We start from the raw sequence: 19,306 nt of genomic DNA on the forward strand, positions 1-19,306 counted from the left end.
CCATAAATATCACAATATGATATTGTGACAGTGAAGTGTTACTAATCAATAGCCAGGGTTGTTAGTGAATGATACTGTCTTTATGAGAGGTTGAGGGATCTAAACATCAAACTTTTCCTAAGCAAAAAACATAAGATTACAATTAAATTGTTGTCATGTCAGTAATTACATCAAAGAACACACAATGGCTATCAATCAAAAGCTCATGTTCATAGCACATATGCAGCATATCAAAAGGCTACTTGATGCCCCCTCGCTATATCCAAATAAAAACACAAATGAGACACTCTAAATACCCATGAAACACAATGGCCCTGATGGACAACCCATCCAAGCAAGGAAAAATAATTAAGAACACTTGAAAGTCAATGGCTGTACCCAAAATCTACTTTTCTGTAGTTTTTATTTTACTTTATGGTTGAATTGATCGGATGAGGTCTTCCAAGCAATTAATGCTTTCAGTAGCTAGATGCAAAAAGTCTAGACAATATTACGGCAACCAGGCCGCCTGATTTGGTTATAGGTACAGGTACCATTGGGAAAGAGTGTTGACATGATTGTTATAATGTGTTGCTCTTATATAGCACATCACCCGCCATTTCTAACAGCACCTTAGCAGTATTCCACTGATAGCTATCAGGTGATGAGATATCCAATTAGGATGCAGTTCCCATCAGGGATTGTCTGAACATCTGCAGCAACCCTTCTGTGTATGCCCCTGCCACTAATTATGTTTGTTCTGTCTTACCCAGAAATAGTTGATCTTCTTTATTGACTTAATGGATAGTCCTAGAACCACTTTGAGGAATCATAGGGAGTTCTTGCTGTCATTCTTTATGTGCTCCCTCTTTTTTCTGACAGCAAATATCTGTTTTTGATTTTCACTATAAAGTTCTACATTAGAGGCTAATCTTCTAAACCAATTAAACATTTGCAAGAAAATGCTGTTAGTGATGCTTGTTCTGCTTCTAGTTTCTCAATGGAGTGAGGATTTTTTATCAGTGTCAGATTCCTTGATGGGACTCCCACTGATAAGATGTGGTGATGAATTAAAAGCACATTTGTATTTGGGTAGGTATCCGGTGGTCATTAGTTAGCTCTGCCAGAGGTTTATGCTATGTCAAACCTTCCTCCTTCATTCTTTCATTTGAGACAGACAAAAATGCAAGCTGTCACACCCAGAGGCATGGTACTCTGGTGTGGACAAATGTCCCAGCAAACATCATTGGGTCTAAAACCACTTTGGTGACTGAAAGCACTCAAGTGCAGGAGCTGATATTTACCAGCTTGCTACTGGTTAGCATATCTCCTTCAATTTCGAAGTTGTATGGTCCTTACGATCATCAGGAGAAATCTTTTTTCCCTATACTGCTCAAGGTTTTATTTTATAGTTGGTGCTGTGTGATGTGAAGTCGCTGGTTTGTGATCTTTTAGTGTTATTGGTTATGCTTGTCTAGAGAACTGTTGTGTAATCAGATTTGGTGTTATGTAGGGAACAATGTGCGGAAAACTCGTATGTTACAGCATAGGCAGTGTGGTGTTGTAGTTCCTCTTGTTGGGAATCATGGAGAGGAATGGTGAGAAGTGTTTTTTGAGCATTTAGGATTGCCTTGAGTGGTCATGTGCAATGTGATGAGAAGTGGTGAGGTGAGGTGAGGTGGTAGATGGTGTTGTGTGTTTTTAATTAATGTATTTTCTTGTAAACTGTTATAGTATTTTGCGGTATGCAGTGGCATGTTCTTTCGGAGTCAGGTATTGTTGCTTTGTGATTTCTGATATATGATGAGATGTTTCAGAGCACCTGTTTGTTTGTTTGATGAGTGACAGTTCTGGAGAAGTGCGTTTGATGGTGTGGGCCTGTTCCATGTGCTGAGAGTGATACAGAGGGCCATGAATGGTATTCATTGTTGTATAGATAGCCAGAATAAGGATTGCTGGCCGCGTTATTGTGTTTTTTTTCGGAGAAGTGTTATGAGGCATTCCTCTTCTTGTTATATATTGTATGTGTATCATGCTTATGAAATAGATTTAGCACATTAGCATAGATCAGTAAGGATAGTATTATAGCAATTAAGCCATGCAGACTGTTATTGGATAGCACACAAGAACACCCTTCCAAATTCAAATGAATGGAAAACAGACAGGAACACCATATTACACTGAAAGTTCAAAATGGAAGCAGAGAACGCTTGGCACAATCCACAAGGCCTCTGACAAAATTTCTCCCATGTAAAACCAAGGCCATTTCCACAAAATCAGATAGTATAATTGGTGAAAAGGAACGCCAGCTACAGTTAGAAGGATAAAACTCAAACTTGAGCAGAAATGAGACTCACATACTAAAAAGACAAATTTAAATGCAACTTCAATTTGGACACTTTAGAAAAATAATTTTCAAAGCACACTGCACAAGCAGATTTCTTTGACTATGCAAACTCAAAAATGTTTGAGCAGTTTTGCAACTCAAAAGCAGTGAACAATTCAATCTCACCTAATAGGGTCTTTGGCTTGGCCCTGCCTTGATCCTGTAGAATAATTCTCAATCAAAATCCTTGACATACTGTAAAAGGCCATCAGCCTCCTATCCACACAGTTCACTGGGAACCCATCAATAAGCAAATTCAACTTCATATACACAATTTGACTCAACGAAATCATAATATTAAGCAAGGTACCAAGATACCTGAGGACCCTTATTACTGAGAAAACCTTAAAAACGCCACCCCTTACCCTGTGCATCTTAAACCTCAGCAAACCTACTTACCAGGCCAGCCTGCTATCTGATCAGATCAAAACTACTCTGATCAAACCATTACTCAAGAAACCCTCAACAAACCTCTGAAACTACTGACATGCACCGAACATATCATATCGTACAAAACTCCAACATTATCAAGTTGGGTTTAAGGTGTTTTCCTTAGAAATCATAGCAAACTCTTATTGCAGGTAGTGCCTTATTCTATTGAAAAAAACATGAATCAAGTAATTTCCTTTCAATTAAATGATGTTTTCATTCATTCAGAATTTATATTTGTATTTTGTTATCTCACATTTTGACGCAATGATGTTGGCATTATCCTCTTTAGTAAATGCTTTCAGTTTTATAGCCTTCATTCTATTGAAATGGCATTCAGGGTTATCACACTTTTGTGATAAATGCACAATGTTAGTGCTCAAGTTGTTCATTTATGATTCAGAAAAGGGGGTGGTGATGAACAGAGTGTCTGAATTAAGCAGACCACTCTTACCCAGTCAAAAGATCAGGGCTTGATCCATCGCCGTTTTTTAGCTCACTGCACCATCCCAGCTCAGAACTTGGCTATATGCAAATTAGTCTGACCCTGGCCCAGTGCATCATGGGAACAGGGCAGACCAAACTACCAAGCCAATTCTTATACTGGGAAGTTGTTCATTTAAACATTGTAGTGAAGCTGCACTAGAATACCAGGAATTCAACTTGCAGGATGCTGTTGGTAGTTGATGTACAAACTTCACTCGTCATAGCACTTTTTTTCTAACATCCATGATGAAGATATTTAAGAATTTATATAAAAAGTATCCTCATTTTAGCATTTTAGAGCATTAACCACAATTTCTATGACACAGTGAACATCCTTGTTTTGTTCATTTCATTTTTTTTTTTAAATATTTTTTTATTTTATTTTCACCTGGTATAAGATTACAAAACATTCGACAAAGTTGTCGTTCAACCAATAAATACCAAATTAAACATAAATTGATCATTCTTCACATTTTGTAGAAGATAACTTAACATTTTGTAGAAGATAACTTAACATAAGATCAAAAGACATAGATGAACATATATTATGATTGTCTAAGTACATCAATTCATTTCTAGACTTCCCCAAATTTTCTCAAATTTTTTTAACGATCTGACACCCCTTAGTTCTGCCAGCGTACCTTCCATAATTTTTATTTCATTGACCAGGTACCACCATTCCAAAGCGTTGGGTGGGTTGGGATTAATCCAGGCCCGAGCTAAAGTTAATTTGGCACAAGAAAGTAAAATTGATAATAGTATACAATGTGGTTGATTTGTCATGAGTGGGCCAAATATTACCACGGATGCGGTTAGTGGTAAGCTAAGAATGTTTTTTGTGGTTAGAATCTTTCCCACTTCTTCCCAAAATGTTCCTAATTTCGGACATGAAAACAACATATGGACAAGATCTGCCGCATACTCGTCACATTTCGGGCATTTAGTTTTTTCTCTCGTGATGTTGTTCGAAGACCATTTAGAAAATCTTTCAGGGGTATAATATAGCATATATATAGTTCTATACTGTTGTAGTCGTAAACTGGATGATCTTACATAGTCGTGAATGTTAGTATAAGATGTATTCATTTGTTTTCCGGTTAGATTAGTTCCGAGTTTTAAATTCCATTTATTTGCTAATGCGTCATTGTCGTCGGAACTTAAACCTATAAAGAATTTATAAGCCATACTAATTATTGATTTCTCTTTTTTAGAGTTAAAGATGTCCCATATACCCCCGTTCGACAGAGTGTTGATTCTATTTTTCCGTATTAGAAAGTCATGTATTTGTATATATTTAAATCTATGTGTATCGGATAGGCCATATAGTTGCTTTAAAGTTAGAAAATTCAGTATACCTCGAGAGTTATATAAATCGCCCAAAACCATAATTCCTTTCTGTTGCCATTCACGAGACAGCCCGTCGCCAAATATACTAGGCAGTCCGGGATTATCCCATAAGATTAACTGTGAATGAAATATAGTGGTTTTACAATGTATAAGTATGTCCTTCCATATCCTTACTGTATCTCGTATGGTCTTAAACTTAACCCTTTTGTAAAAATTTGGGTCTGTAATGCAAAGAAAAAATTGTTTAGAATCTCCCTTTAATGATAAATAGTGAAAGAAAAGTAAGTCCTCTTCATTTAGTAGTGATCGAATACGTCTTATAAAAGAAGCCCAGAAGTATAATTTCAGGTCTGGAAAATTAAGACCACCAGATCCTATTTGATTTTTCAACATTTTTAGCGATCTTCTAGCCTTCTTATAGCCCCAAATAAAGTTGCAGAAGATCCTATCTAGTTGTTTGAAGAAGAGTCTGTTCTGTGCCAGAGGAATTGATCTGAATAAATATAAGTATTTTGGTATTATTTTCATTTTTATCAGATTTATTCTGCCGATTAAGTTTAATGGAAGTCGGTGCCATTTTTTTAAGTTTGAAGTAGTAGTTTTCATTAAGTTTTTATAGTTAATGTTATTAAGTTCTTTAACGTTTGAGGTAATTTTAATTCCGAGATACGTCGCGGTCTTACATATTTCAGGCGTTGGTTGAGGGGGTACAAAGTTAGCTATTATTTGAGTTTTGTGAGCATTTAATTTATAACCTGAAGCATTACCAAATTTTAATGCTTCAGATTTGATAGCTTTTAAAGTATCAGTTGTATCGATAGAGTATATAGCAATATCGTCCGCATACGCAGTAATTTTTAAACTTTGACTGCCAGTCTTGAAGGGTATTATTCCTGCCTGAGTATCCAAAGCCTTTAAAAACGGTTCTAGTGAAAGAGCAAACAATAAAGGTGATAGGGGACACCCTTGACGTGTACCCCTCTTAATTGGAAAACATTGTGAAGTAAGACCGCCGTAGCTAGTGTATGCTATTGGATTGTCATAAAGTGCCCGAATCCCATTTAAAAATTTTCCACCAAACCCCATTGATTCCATTACGTGCCATAAATATTCCCACCCCACCCGATCAAACGCCTTTTCGGCATCAAGCATTATCATAGCCAGGGGGGTAGCCTCTATTTCTGCTATGTCGAACGCAGTTATTGCCGTATTAACATGAGCTGATGTATCTCTCCCTGTTATAAATCCATGTTGCTGCGTATTTACAATTTTAGGCATTAGTGGTGCTAATCTTCTGGCCAGACATTTAGCGAAAATCTTTGCATCAGCATTGATCAGGGAGATTGGCCTATATGAGCCCATCTCCTCTTTAGGTTTACCCTTTTTATGAAAGAAGATAATTTTGGCTTTATTCCAAGAACGGGGAGCTGATCCGGTTCTGCCAAATAGGTAATTACTTCCAAAAGAAAGGGTGTTAGCTCTTCCATACATGATTTGTAAATTTCCAAAGGGATGGTGTCCTCACCAGCAGATTTTCCTAATGGAAGTGATTTTATGGCCTCTTTTAATTCTTCATTAGTTATTTCTGAAGTCAATTCCTCTGTCTCATTTCTTGTTAATTTAGTTGTTAAATTTTCTTTTAAATACTTTTCAATTATTTTATCATTAGACATATTCTCTGGTGTATATAAGGTTTCGTAATATTTAGCACATTGTTGAATTATATCTTCCGGCTGATTATATCTCTTGTTGTCAGCCCCCACAATTTGAGAAATCATAGACTGTGCTCTATCCTCTGCAAATTTAAATGCTAAAATTTTTCCGATTTTGTCGCCACCTTCATATTGTGAAAATTTATATTTATGAACTTGTGCACTTCTTTTTTTTTAAAAGAGTTTCTTTGGTTTTACATTTTAGCTGGCTAAGATTTGCACTAATATCCAGGGTTGGGAGATTATCTCTTAAAGCTTTTACAAGTTTTATCTCCTCAGCTACGATGTCAGAGGTCAAGTTAATTTATGATTATTTCTTTCATAATTTTGTTTCAAGATAAAGGTTTGTGTAAACCCTCGAATGCTGGCTTTACAAGTGTCCCACACTGTTAAGCATGAAGTTGTATTTCTGTTGAAAGTCAAAAATTCTGTAATGTGTTGTTTTAATTGTGAGATAAAATTCGTATCTGATACTAAATTCCTAGGGAAGGTGAAAGCTCTTGGAGGTTTATGTTTCGAAGACAGAACAAATTCGATCATGATAGGATTGTAGTTGGATGTAATGCGTGGGTATATTACCATGTTTGTGGATCTCATTAGAGTGTTTGATATAAAGGCCATATCTAAGCGAGAGCACAGTCTATGAGGAGCTGAATAAAATGTATAGCCTGGAGAGTTTGGGTATAGTGAGCTCCATACATCCTTAACATTGTGTATTTTACATAGATCTAAAATGGATGCTCTATTTTTAGGCATTCGTTTATAATTGCCCGGGCGTGTTGTATCCGTCTGACAGTTCAGAATACAATTAAAATCTCCCATAATTATTATTTCTCCCTCCCAATCTAATAACGCTATGTTTAGTTGTTCAAATATTCTAGGATCTTCTTTGTTCGGTCCATATATTACACATGCCACATACTTCATATTACCGAAACAAAATTGGACTATTGCCCATCTCCCCCATTTATCGCCCTGTGTTTTAGTTATTTCTGCCTTGAACCTTTTGTCTTTTAGGATAGCTACCCCTCTAATAGAGGACGTAGCTGCTGAACTTATTATCATCTCAAAACCTAGCTGATTTAGCAGCTTCTTGTCTTTGTCTATAATATGAGTTTCTGACAGAAATACTAGATGAGGATTATATAGCTTTAATTCTTCAGCCACTAACTGTCTCTTACGTTTGTTATTCAGCCCTGAAACATTCCAAGCCAAGCATTTAATGTTATACATCTCTAATAAAAAAGATATTGTCGAAATTCAGCATTATTATACGCAGTTCAAAATATATAACACAATTTAATAACAAAAGGCTCTCATCAAGTTTTTCTACCAGGTTGAAAATATTTTTTTTCTTTTCTTCCCCAAGCCTCCCTCCCCCTTCCCCCATCTCCCACACCTCCACCCATCCTAACCTGCGAAGACCCGCCCGCCCCACCCCCCCTACAAAATGCTGCCGCTGACAAGGCAGCGCCTGCGGCTGGAACCATAGAGCTCCCTCCACCTCCACCTCCACCCAGAATGCCAACTAGTGTTATTATTATGCTGCATCAAAATTGGTGACTAAATGTGTCCAGAGAGAAAAAAAAATAATAAGAAAAAAAAAAAAAAAGAAAAAAAGGAAGAGCAAAGTTAGGTATTTCAGTATTGGAAATGTTCGTATCCGTGTCCGTATCCGTGCCCCAGCTTATAACCCAATCGATTTACAAAAGGGGGTGGTGATGAACAGAGTGTCTGAATTGAGCAGACCACTCTTACCCAGTCCAAAGATCAGGGCTTGATCCATCACCGTTATTTATCTCACTGCCCCATCCCAGCTCAGAACCTGGCTATATGCAAATCAGTCTGTCCCTGGCCCAGTGCATCATGGGAACAGGGCAGACTAAACTACCAAGCCAATTCTTTACCAGAAAGGAGACAAGCTACCGGGGACCGGTTTCTGGCATTTCAGCCTCTTCGGCCCGGCTTGCTTGAATCCTGATGGAGCAGTGAGAAAGGGACTCATGTCTGAGTATACCCTGCCACACCTATAGTGGCCAAAATCGATTTACAAAAGGGGGTGGTGATGAACAGAGTGTCTGAATTGAGCAGACCACTCTTACCCAGTCCAAAGATCAGGGCTTGATCCATCACCGTTATTTATCTCACTGCCCCATCCCAGCTCAGAACCTGGCTATATGCAAATCAGTCTGTCCCTGGCCCAGTGCATCATGGGAACAGGGCAGACTAAACTACCAAGCCAATTCTTTACCAGAAAGGAGACAAGCTACCGGGGACCGGTTTCTGGCATTTCAGCCTCTTCGGCCCGGCTTGCTTGAATCCTGATGGAGCAGTGAGAAAGGGACTCATGTCTGAGTATACCCTGCCACACCTATAGTGGCCAAAATCGATTTACAAAAGGGGGTGGTGATGAACAGAGTGTCTGAATTGAGCAGACCACTCTTACCCAGTCCAAAGATCAGGGCTTGATCCATCACCGTTATTTATCTCACTGCCCCATCCCAGCTCAGAACCTGGCTATATGCAAATCAGTCTGTCCCTGGCCCAGTGCATCATGGGAACAGGGCAGACTAAACATCCAAGCCAATTCTTTACCAGAAAGGAGACAAGCTACCGGGGACCGGTTTCTGGCATTTCAGCCTCTTCGGCCCGGCTTGCTTGAATCCTGATGGAGCAGTGAGAAAGGGACTCATGTCTGAGTATACCCTGCCACACCATAGTGGCCAAAATCGATTTACAAAAGGGGGTGGTGATGAACAGAGTGTCTGAATTGAGCAGACCACTCTTACCCAGTCCAAAGATCAGGGCTTGATCCATCACCGTTATTTATCTCACTGCCCCATCCCAGCTCAGAACCTGGCTATATGCAAATCAGTCTGTCCCTGGCCCAGTGCATCATGGGAACAGGGCAGAGTAAACTACCAAGCCAATTCTTTACCAGAAAGGAGACAAGCTACCGGGGACCGGTTTCTGGCATTTCAGCCTCTTCGGCCCGGCTTGCTTGAATCCTGATGGAGCAGTGAGAGAGGGACTCATGTCTGAGTATACCCTGCCACACCTATAGTGGCCAAAATCGATTTACAAAAGGGGGTGGTGATGAACAGAGTGTCTGAATTGAGCAGACCACTCTTACCCAGTCCAAAGATCAGGGCTTGATCCATCACCGTTATTTATCTCACTGCCCCATCCCAGCTCAGAACCTGGCTATATGCAAATCAGTCTGTCCCTGGCCCAGTGCATCATGGGAACAGGGCAGACTAAACTACCAAGCCAATTCTTTACCAGAAAGGAGACAAGCTACCGGGGACCGGTTTCTGGCATTTCAGCCTCTTCGGCCCGGCTTGCTTGAATCCTGATGGAGCAGTGAGAAAGGGACTCATGTCTGAGTATACCCTGCCACACCTATAGTGGCCAAAATCGATTTACAAAAGGGGCTGGTGATGAACAGAGTGTCTGAATTGAGCAGACCACTCTTACCCAGTCCAAAGATCAGGGCTTGATCCATCACCGTTATTTATCTCACTGCCCCATCACAGCTCAGAACCTGGCTATATGCAAATCAGTCTGTCCCTGGCCCAGTGCATCATGGGAACAGGGCAGACTAAACTACCAAGCCAATTCTTTACCAGAAAGGAGACAAGCTACCGGGGACCGGTTTCTGGCATTTCAGCCTCTTCGGCCCGGCTTGCTTGAATCCTGATGGAGCAGTGAGAAAGGGACTCATGTCTGAGTATACCCTGCCACACCTATAGTGGCCAAAATCGATTTACAAAAGGGGGTGGTGATGAACAGAGTGTCTGAATTGAGCAGACCACTCTTACCCAGTCCAAAGATCAGGGCTTGATCCATCACCGTTATTTATCTCACTGCCCCATCCCAGCTCAGAACCTGGCTATATGCAAATCAGTCTGTCCCTGGCCCAGTGCATCATGGGAACAGGGCAGACTAAACTACCAAGCCAATTCTTTACCAGAAAGGAGACAAGCTACCGGGGACCGGTTTCTGGCATTTCAGCCTCTTCGGCCCGGCTTGCTTGAATCCTGATGGAGCAGTGAGAAAGGGACTCATGTCTGAGTATACCCTGCCACACCTATAGTGGCCAAAATCGATTTACAAAAGGGGGTGGTGATGAACAGAGTGTCTGAATTGAGCAGACCACTCTTACCCAGTCCAAAGATCAGGGCTTGATCCATCACCGTTATTTATCTCACTGCCCCATCCCAGCTCAGAACCTGGCTATATGCAAATCAGTCTGTCCCTGGCCCAGTGCATCATGGGAACAGGGCAGACTAAACTACCAAGCCAATTCTTTACCAGAAAGGAGACAAGCTACCGGGGACCGGTTTCTGGCATTTCAGCCTCTTCGTCCCGGCTTGCTTGAATCCTGATGGAGCAGTGAGAAAGGGACTCATGTCTGAGTATACCCTGCCACACCTATAGTGGCCAAAATCGATTTACAAAAGGGGGTGGTGATGAACAGAGTGTCTGAATTGAGCAGACCACTCTTACCCAGTCCAAAGATCAGGGCTTGATCCATCACCGTTATTTATCTCACTGCCCCATCCCAGCTCAGAACCTGGCTATATGCAAATCAGTCTGTCCCTGGCCCAGTGCATCATGGGAACAGGGCAGACTAAACTACCAAGCCAATTCTTTACCAGAAAGGAGACAAGCTACCGGGGACCGGTTTCTGGCATTTCAGCCTCTTCGGCCCGGCTTGCTTGAATCCTGATGGAGCAGTGAGAAAGGGACTCATGTCTGAGTATACCCTGCCACACCTATAGTGGCCAGCTTATAACCCAGCCTATATCCTATGTCTTAATATTCAATTGCTATCTATAAGAAAATTTCTGAGTCTCTTTATATATGAATAGAGCTGAAGACAGCTGAAAACAACTGAAATGTTCCATTTTTCTTTTCAGTCATTACTCCTTTGACTCTTATTCAGACTAGCCAAATATTCCTGTGCCTCATATACTTCACTAAAAAAATGTACGCGCCCCTTCATGATTACTTTGAGTCGGGCAGGTTCTTGTAGATAAGCCGAGCCTCCCAGTTTATTGATTGGGTCTATCAGTTTGCGCATTTCCCATCTTTTGTCCATTGTGGCTTTGCTAAGATCTGACCGAGCAAAGATGGTAAGGTTATCAATAACTATTGGGGAGTTAGGCTTAGCTTTTTGCCAGACCGCTTGTCGGAGCAGGAAATTACCGAAATACATCAAGATTGGGCGTGGAAATTTATTGCTCTGACGCTTTTGGACAAGTGGTAGTCTGTGTGCTCTCTGCACCTGGGAGTCCCAATCCCAATCTGAGAGATCCGGAAATGCTCGAGGTAGTAATTTCACTAGAAAAGCTCTCGGGTCAGATCCCTCCAATCCTTCCGGAATTCCATAGAGTTTGAGGTTGGATCTTCTTTGACGATTCTCTAAATCCTCAACTTTCCCCTGAAGTTGAGTTAGCTCGGCATCATGACGTTCCACCGTGGAATCTAGTCGTTGGGTTCCTTCTTCTACTAAGACCGTACGTTGCTGGAGCTCTGTTATCTCCTGTGTGATACCCTTTAGTATAGAGGCTATATCAGTTATGGAATTTTGCAATCTTATATTATCATTTTTCAGCTGTTGATAGTGTAGCTCCGATTCTGCTCTTTGATTTATCAGGAGTTTCAGTATAGTGTCTAATTGGGGGTGATCAGTACCTCCTGGCTTAGTAGCTTCGGTTGAATTTGCATACATCCTTTCAGCAGATAGTTAGTTTAGTTCGTTATCCGTAGCCACGGGTACCGATAGAATAGATGTTGTTGCCTTTTCCGTTGGTAGAAGGTCTTTTTCTTCTTTTTTTTTAGACTCTTCGAAAAATTCATGGTTACGAATTTGCAATACCTCGTTATCTATAGGGCTATCTGTAGGACTCCCCCCAGAGAGCCTTAGAGTCATAGTCTTAACTAGCCCTTTAGCCTCAATCCATTTCCTTAGCGGACTTTTTTCACTGGCCATTCTTTTTGAATTAAAAGAAGCTGTGTCTGTAGCTAAGTTAGATAGGGCTTTACCTTTCTTCTTGTGGGTTGTCTTAGCTTTACCTCTGCGTCTCTTCGGAGGTAACTTACTCAAAGTTTTATCCATAGGCTTATCCATTTCCTCTTCTGTGTCATATTCACAGTCTTCAGAAAAGAGATGTTCGTCAGCTAGCTCTGGAGTATGTTCTGAGCCATGATTATTCATTGAGTTTGTTTCATGACTATTGCTTACTTCCAGAGTTTCTTTGTCTTTATCTTTATCAGTTAAGTCCTCCATCCTCGAGGGTATAGCCAAGTCTGAGACTGAATTGGATGAGTCTAATGATTGGGATCCCCCTTCTGCTGGCTCATTTGACTCACTATTCTCACTATTCTCTGCTGTTGTCTCAGTGCATATTAGCGCCGCCCGAATCTCATTATTCTCGTTATTCTCGTTGAAAATTGGAGGTACTGCCTGGTGTATAAGTAAATCTGAATCGTCTTCGTGGTTTGTATTAACCAGTGTAATGTTATTCTCAACTCTTATTACAGTTCCATCCTCCTCCGGAATGGCCTCATCCTTAACTCTTTCATTAGTAATATCATTGATGTCTGCGCCTGTTTGTGTTAACTTTTTAGGAACAGTTCCACAGTTAAATTGAGGAGGGCGCAGAATTGTCTTACCTGCCGCCTTCCTGTCGCTCCCTTTTAAAGTAGCACCCGGTGCCAGTGCTACCAGTGTTGCTGGCTCAGAGTTTACTGCCTTTTTCTCAGCCTCCCCCCTCTTTGTGTCTTTCGTAGCTGCTATAGCCTTTATGAGAATAGCAGGAGCTAGAGCGGAGGTTTGGGCTGGGGCCGAGGCAGAGGCTGGAGCGAAGGACGTTATTTCTGTATTACATTTAAGTGCAGCCGTTATTGCAGCCGCAGTTGCAGCCGCAGTTGTAGCGGTTTTAGTATTCCGCGTTGTACGAGGAGGGTGTTTAGGTGACATAGTCTCAGGTGAAAACAGAGCAAACCTCGCCTTGGCCAGACCCAGCCAGTTGCTGCCAGATCGAGTAAGTCTTTTCTCCAGCCAGCCCCGCACTGCACACCAGATATCTGAAGACAGCCACAGCATGAACCGAAATATCCGTCAAGAGCAGAGTGTAGAAATGTGGGTATGTGATGCTGCTGCTTGTGAGGCAAAAGGCAAAAGGCAAAAGCGCTGCAGAGTGTAGCCAGGTAGGCGAGACAGAAACAAATGCAACTTCTGCCCTTCCAGCTACTCCGTGTGTTTGTTTGTTTGTTTTACGTCGCTCCCGGCCGTTTTTTTTTTCCCCCTTCCTCGCCTGTACAACGCGCGTATCACTCTGACTCACCGGCTCCATGCACCAGCCTCGCGGCTCTCAGCCTGCCACATTAGTAATTCAGTTTCGCACAGTCACGACGTCCACAATCGTTGCCTTGCCGTCCTTTTTCTCCTCCTCACCAGGACGCTGGCTTGCAGCTCTCAGCCTGCAGCCTTAGCTTTGTGGATCACCGCGCTCCCGTTTTCCTCACCAACACGCCGACTCGACTCGCGGCTCTCAGCCTGCCGCGTTAGTTCTGTAAAATCATCGCATAATGCAGCTCCTGCAATCCTTGAAAGATGCCAGTAGTCTCTGTCGGCATCGGAGTGAAGGGAGGGAGCTCTCGATCCGCCGCCAGCAGAGCCCTCACTCCGCCATCTTGGACTCCGACTCATAGCAAACTCTTATTGCAGGTAGTGCCTTATTCTATTGAATAAAACATTAATCAAGTAATTTCCTTTCAATTAAATGATGTTTTCATTCATTCAGAATTTATATTTGTATTTTGTTATCTCACATTTTGACGCAATGATTTTGGCATTATCCTCTTTAGTAAATGCTTTCAGTTTTATAGCCTTCATTCTATTGAAATGGCATTCAGGGTTATCACACTTTTGTGATAAATGCAAAATGTTAGTGCTCAAGTTGTTCATTTAAACATTGTAGTGAAGCTGCACTAGAATACCAGGAATTCAACTTGCAGGATGCTGTTGGTAGTTGATTACAAACTTCACTCGTCATAGCACTTTTTTTCTAACATCCATGATGAAGATATTTAAGAATTTATATAAAAAGTATCCTCATTTTAGCATTTTAGAGCATTAACCACAATTTCTATGACACAGTGAACATCCTTGTTTTGTTCATTTCAAAAGGAAATGCTTTAAGTTTTACAGCTTGGATTCCACCAAAATGACATTGAGGAGTGCTTTACCTTTGTCAAGTCAAGTCAAGTCAACAGCAAGCTTTATTCGGTTAAAAAACATTTAAAACCATCAAAGCACAGTGCCACAGAAAATTCATAAAGACAAATCACTACATACATAGGATACGATTAATACCAACATACATATTTTATAATTAATAGGAAAAGACCATTTAAAATACCTTTGCCCTTACAAACACAATACTTGGCATTAAATATATAATTACAAATATTGTCACCCACTGAATATACATTGTGAAAATTCCATAGCAATTAAATGTCATACCAATAAAAATTCCTTAATCATGAAGTCACCACAAGTGCAAAGGTAGAAAGCTCATATCATAGTAACTGTACTTTCTTCGTCTAATTGTCCCTATACCTTTGTCATAAATTTGGAATTTGAATTTAAAAACATTTGTACAGCGCTCGTTTACCCAGCGGTTTCATGGCGCTAGTGGTGAACAGTGGACAGCAGCAACTAGAGGGATCTAAGTCAAGTAGGCTTGCGTAAAAAGGAAGGTTTTAAGGTTCTTCCGAAACAGGAGGTAAGAGGGTGAGGTGCGCAGAGTAGCCGGGAGTTCCAAAAGGTTGGAGCCAGGACAGCAAATCTCGCTCCGCCCGCCTTCTGTTTTTTAAAGCGAGGAATGGTGAGGAGGGCTGAATGAGCGGAGCGAAGTTCTCTGCCTGGGCAGTAGGGCTTAATAGCAGAGCAGATGAATTCGGGAGCAGTACCCGATCTGGCCTGGTAAGTGAGGCAGCCGAGTTTGAAAAGGGCGCGCTCTTTCACAGGGAGCCAATGTAATGTTTTGAGCAGTGGGGTGGCCTGATGGTATTTGGGTAGGCCATGGATCAGGCGGGCCGCCTGGTTCTGCACCAGTTGCAAGCGATGGGTCCCGTAGGCAGGGGCCCCATTATAGACTATGTTGCCATAGTCTATACGAGACAGTACCATGGCCATCACAATAACTTTTAATGCAGAGGGAGAAAAGAAACGGGAAACTTTCCTGATTATTCTGAGGGGAAAAAAACAAGAGGAAACCACGGAACTAACTTGTGAGTGGACAGTGAATTGAGAATTAAGAAGGATCCCAAGGGTTTTTACTTTGGGCACAGGGAGTGGTGGAGCACCAAGGGAAGGGGGCCAAAAAGAGGGGGACCATGGACTGCAACCACCTCCAGTCAGGACCAACTCGGTCTTGTCTGGATTGAGTTTGAGGTGGTTGCAGTTCATCCAATCTTGAATGAACGTCATTACTGTCTGGACGTTCAGGGCGGATGAAGATGAATGAGACAGGTTGAAGATTAGCTGGAGGTCATCCGCGTAATTGAACAAGGTGACCTCCAGCTGCTGTAACATAAAAATGAGGGGAAAGATGTATAGGTTAAACAAAAGAGGGGAAAGTGATGAGCCCTGGGGGACCCCGCACTCTACCTTGCGGGAGGCCGCAGCGAAACCAGTCAAACGGACTGCTTGGGTTCTCCCGGCAAGAAAGGACTCAAGCCATGAAAAGGCCAAGCCTTCTATGCCCGCCGCCCTCACACGGTTGAGGAGGATGGAGTGGTCCACCGTGTCAAAAGCGGCGGACAGGTCTAGGAGTATCAAGGCTTGCGGAAGGTTGGTGTCGATGCCTTCACGCAATTTGTCCATTACTGAGATGACCACTTTCTCTGTAGAGTGCAGGGGACGGAAACCGGCTTGACAGGGGGAGAGGCAATGATTTGCCTCGATATGGGTGCTCAAGGTGGTGGTGATATGGGTTTCAAGGACTTTTGCTAGGTAAGGCAGGAGTGAAATGGGGCGGTAATTGGAGGGGGAAGATGAGTCGGCGTCAGGTTTTTTAAAAATAGGAATGACAATTGCCGATTTGTGTGGGCAGGGGACAGAACCGTGTGTAAGTGAATCATTGAGAAGGGTCAAAGGTGGTGTGGGGCAGGCTGAGTAAATTTCCTTGAGGATACGAGCAGGAGCAAAATCCAGAGGAGAGCCTGATTTGACCCGATGAAGCAATGGGAGGAGGGTGTCATTGGTTAGTAATGGAAAATTGGTCAATTTGAGGGTAGTAGGGGGTGGGGAGGGGTTGACAAAGGTGGGAGAGGGCAGGGGAATGTTGTGTTTGATTTTAACAACCTTGTCAATGAAAAACTCGTTGAGTGAGTCACAGAGGGACTGGGAAGGGGGGATGGTGACCGTGGCTCTGCTGGATGATGCTAGTTCGTGGATGGTGGAAAAAATTTCCTTCGATTGGGAATCAGCTGTCATTATCCTGTTGGTATAGTATTCAGTTTTTGCTTCGAGAATACCCTTTTTGTAAGTTTGCAAGACGGACAGATAAGTTGCCTTTTGTGCGGGGTCATAAGTTCTTCTCCAAACTCGCTCGGCCCTCCTTGCAGCTAGTTTCTTTACTTTAAGGTCGGGAGTGAACCAGCGATTGGCTGCGTGGGCCCGTTTGACTGTGAGCCGCCTTAAGGGGGCAAATTCGTCACCCGCCACAGTAAGCCAGTTGTTAATAGCGGCCAACTGAGAGGTAGCTGCAAGGCCGGATAGGTCAGGGCTGGTTTTGGCCAGGGCTGAGCAGAGAGAAGGCATGTCTGTTTTGCCCCATTTCCGAACCCAGGTGTTTTTGGGAAGCGGGGGTTTAACCAGGGGCGCTAGAGCAAGGGAGAATGAGATGGTAGAGTGATCTGACCAAGTGCATGGGGATATTATGGGGGGTGTGGATGGGATATTGAGTGACCAGATTTGGTCTAACGTATGACCATGTATATGGGTGGGACTATGAATAAGTGGCAGGAAATTCAAACTATTCATAAGGCTGGTAAGCTCATTTGATTGAAGGCTTTCGGCAGGATCGTTGGGCCAAAAGTTGAGATCCCCTAAGACTAGTACAGATGAGTTGTTAATTACCAGGGTAGCCAGGAGGGTCTGGATATTGGAAAGAAATGAGGGAGTAGGTTGGGGGGGGCGATAGATTAAAACAAAAGTGAGGGAAGCCTGGTGAGAAGTTGAACGAGCTACGAGGTAATCAACATCGGGGATAGGGGGAGAAGGGAGAACTTGGAAATTAAGACCAGTACGAGCTATTAGGGCCACCCCTCCACCCCGCTTGCCTTCTGGGCGATCCGCTCGAATGGCGGAATATGAAGATGGTAAAGCGGCAAGCACGTTGGGCAGGGAGTCGGTCTTGAGCCAGGTCTCGGTTAAAAATAAGAGGTCTGATTCATAGGAGTCGATGTAATCGAATAGTTCGTATTGCTGGTTGACAGCAGACCTAGTGTTTAGGAGTGTAACCGAAGTGCTAAACAAAGGAACGGGAGGGGCCGGATGTGAGGGGGAAGTAGAGGGAAGTGTGGAGGGTAGTGAGGCTAAATGTGATACCATCCCGGGAGGGGAGTGAGGAGGGGGGGTGTATAGACCGAGATATTGCAGGTAGGTCGTTGTGGAGGGGTTGATGAAGCCGGGGGCCCACTGGAGGCATAGCTGGGAGGGTGAGTATGAGACAAAACCGGCAGCATCTCGTGCCCCTGGCCCCGGCTGGCCGGGGATGGGCGCAGACGGGCTTAACTCCGGCGTGCCTCCGTCGCGCCTGCTGCGCTCGTCCGCTGCGCTGCCTCATGTTGCCTGTTTAAATAGGGGTGGAGCGGCGGGGGAGTGGCAGGGCTGTGATGGAAAGTTTAGCCCAAGCTAAGATGGCGCCCGCTGCCGCTGGGAGCCCGCGAGGACACGATCAGCCCCAGCCGGCAGCTCACCCCTGGAAGCAAGATGATATCAGTACCTGCATAAGTTTAAAACAAGTTCGTGGCAATATTTAAAAACAATATTCAGCGAAATGTCGCCTCCGCTCGTAATCAGCGGGACGGGATGCGTGGGAAGCAGCGAGCTCTCCGAGCAATGACCAATCAGCCCACTGCCACCGGGCCACTGGTCAGTCACGAAGGGAGAGGGTAAGCGCGCTCCTAAATAGGGGCGGAGCGGCGGGGGAGTGGCAGGGCTGTGATGGAAGGTTTAGCCCAAGCTAAGATGGCGCCCGCTGCCGCTGGGAGCCCGCGAGGGCACGATCAGCCCCAGCCGGCAGCTCACCCCTGGAAGCAAGATGATATCAGTACCTGCATAAGTTTAAAACAAGTTAGTGGCAATATTTAAAAACAATATTCGGCGAAATGTCGCCTCCGCTCGTAATCAGCGGGGCGGGATGCGTGGAAAGCAGCGAGCTCTCCGAGCAATGACCAATCAGCCCACTGCCACCGGGCCACTGGTCAGTCACCATAAATCCACAATGTTAGTTCTCGAGCTGTTCATTAAAACACTGTGTTGAAGCTATTGTAGAATAATTGAGAATTAACTGACTCCAGGCTGCTCCTGGTTTTGTAAGTGCATGTTTTTCTTATATCAGGCTTTTTTCTAGCATTTGTGAAGACAGTATTTGAGAATTTAAAGGATATGTTTCTTCAAGTAGCTTTGTAGATCCTTAACTATAATTACTGTAATAAAAACAAACCCCTCGTTTTGTTCATTTACTGCAGTATCCTCGATAGGAAATGCTTTCAGTTTCACAGCTTTGATTCAATTAAGATGGTATTCAAGTGTGCCACACTTTTGTCATTAATACAGAATATGAGCACTCTAGTTGTTCATTAGAACTCTGCGGTGAAGCTGCAGTAGAACTTGGGCATCAACTGATAGGCTGCGGTACTGTTTAGAAGTGATCGAGCATGT

The sequence above is a fragment of the Lissotriton vulgaris genome, chromosome 8, assembly GCF_964263255.1.
Source record: "Lissotriton vulgaris chromosome 8, aLisVul1.2, whole genome shotgun sequence".
NCBI classification, from domain to species: Eukaryota; Metazoa; Chordata; class Amphibia; order Caudata; family Salamandridae; genus Lissotriton; species Lissotriton vulgaris.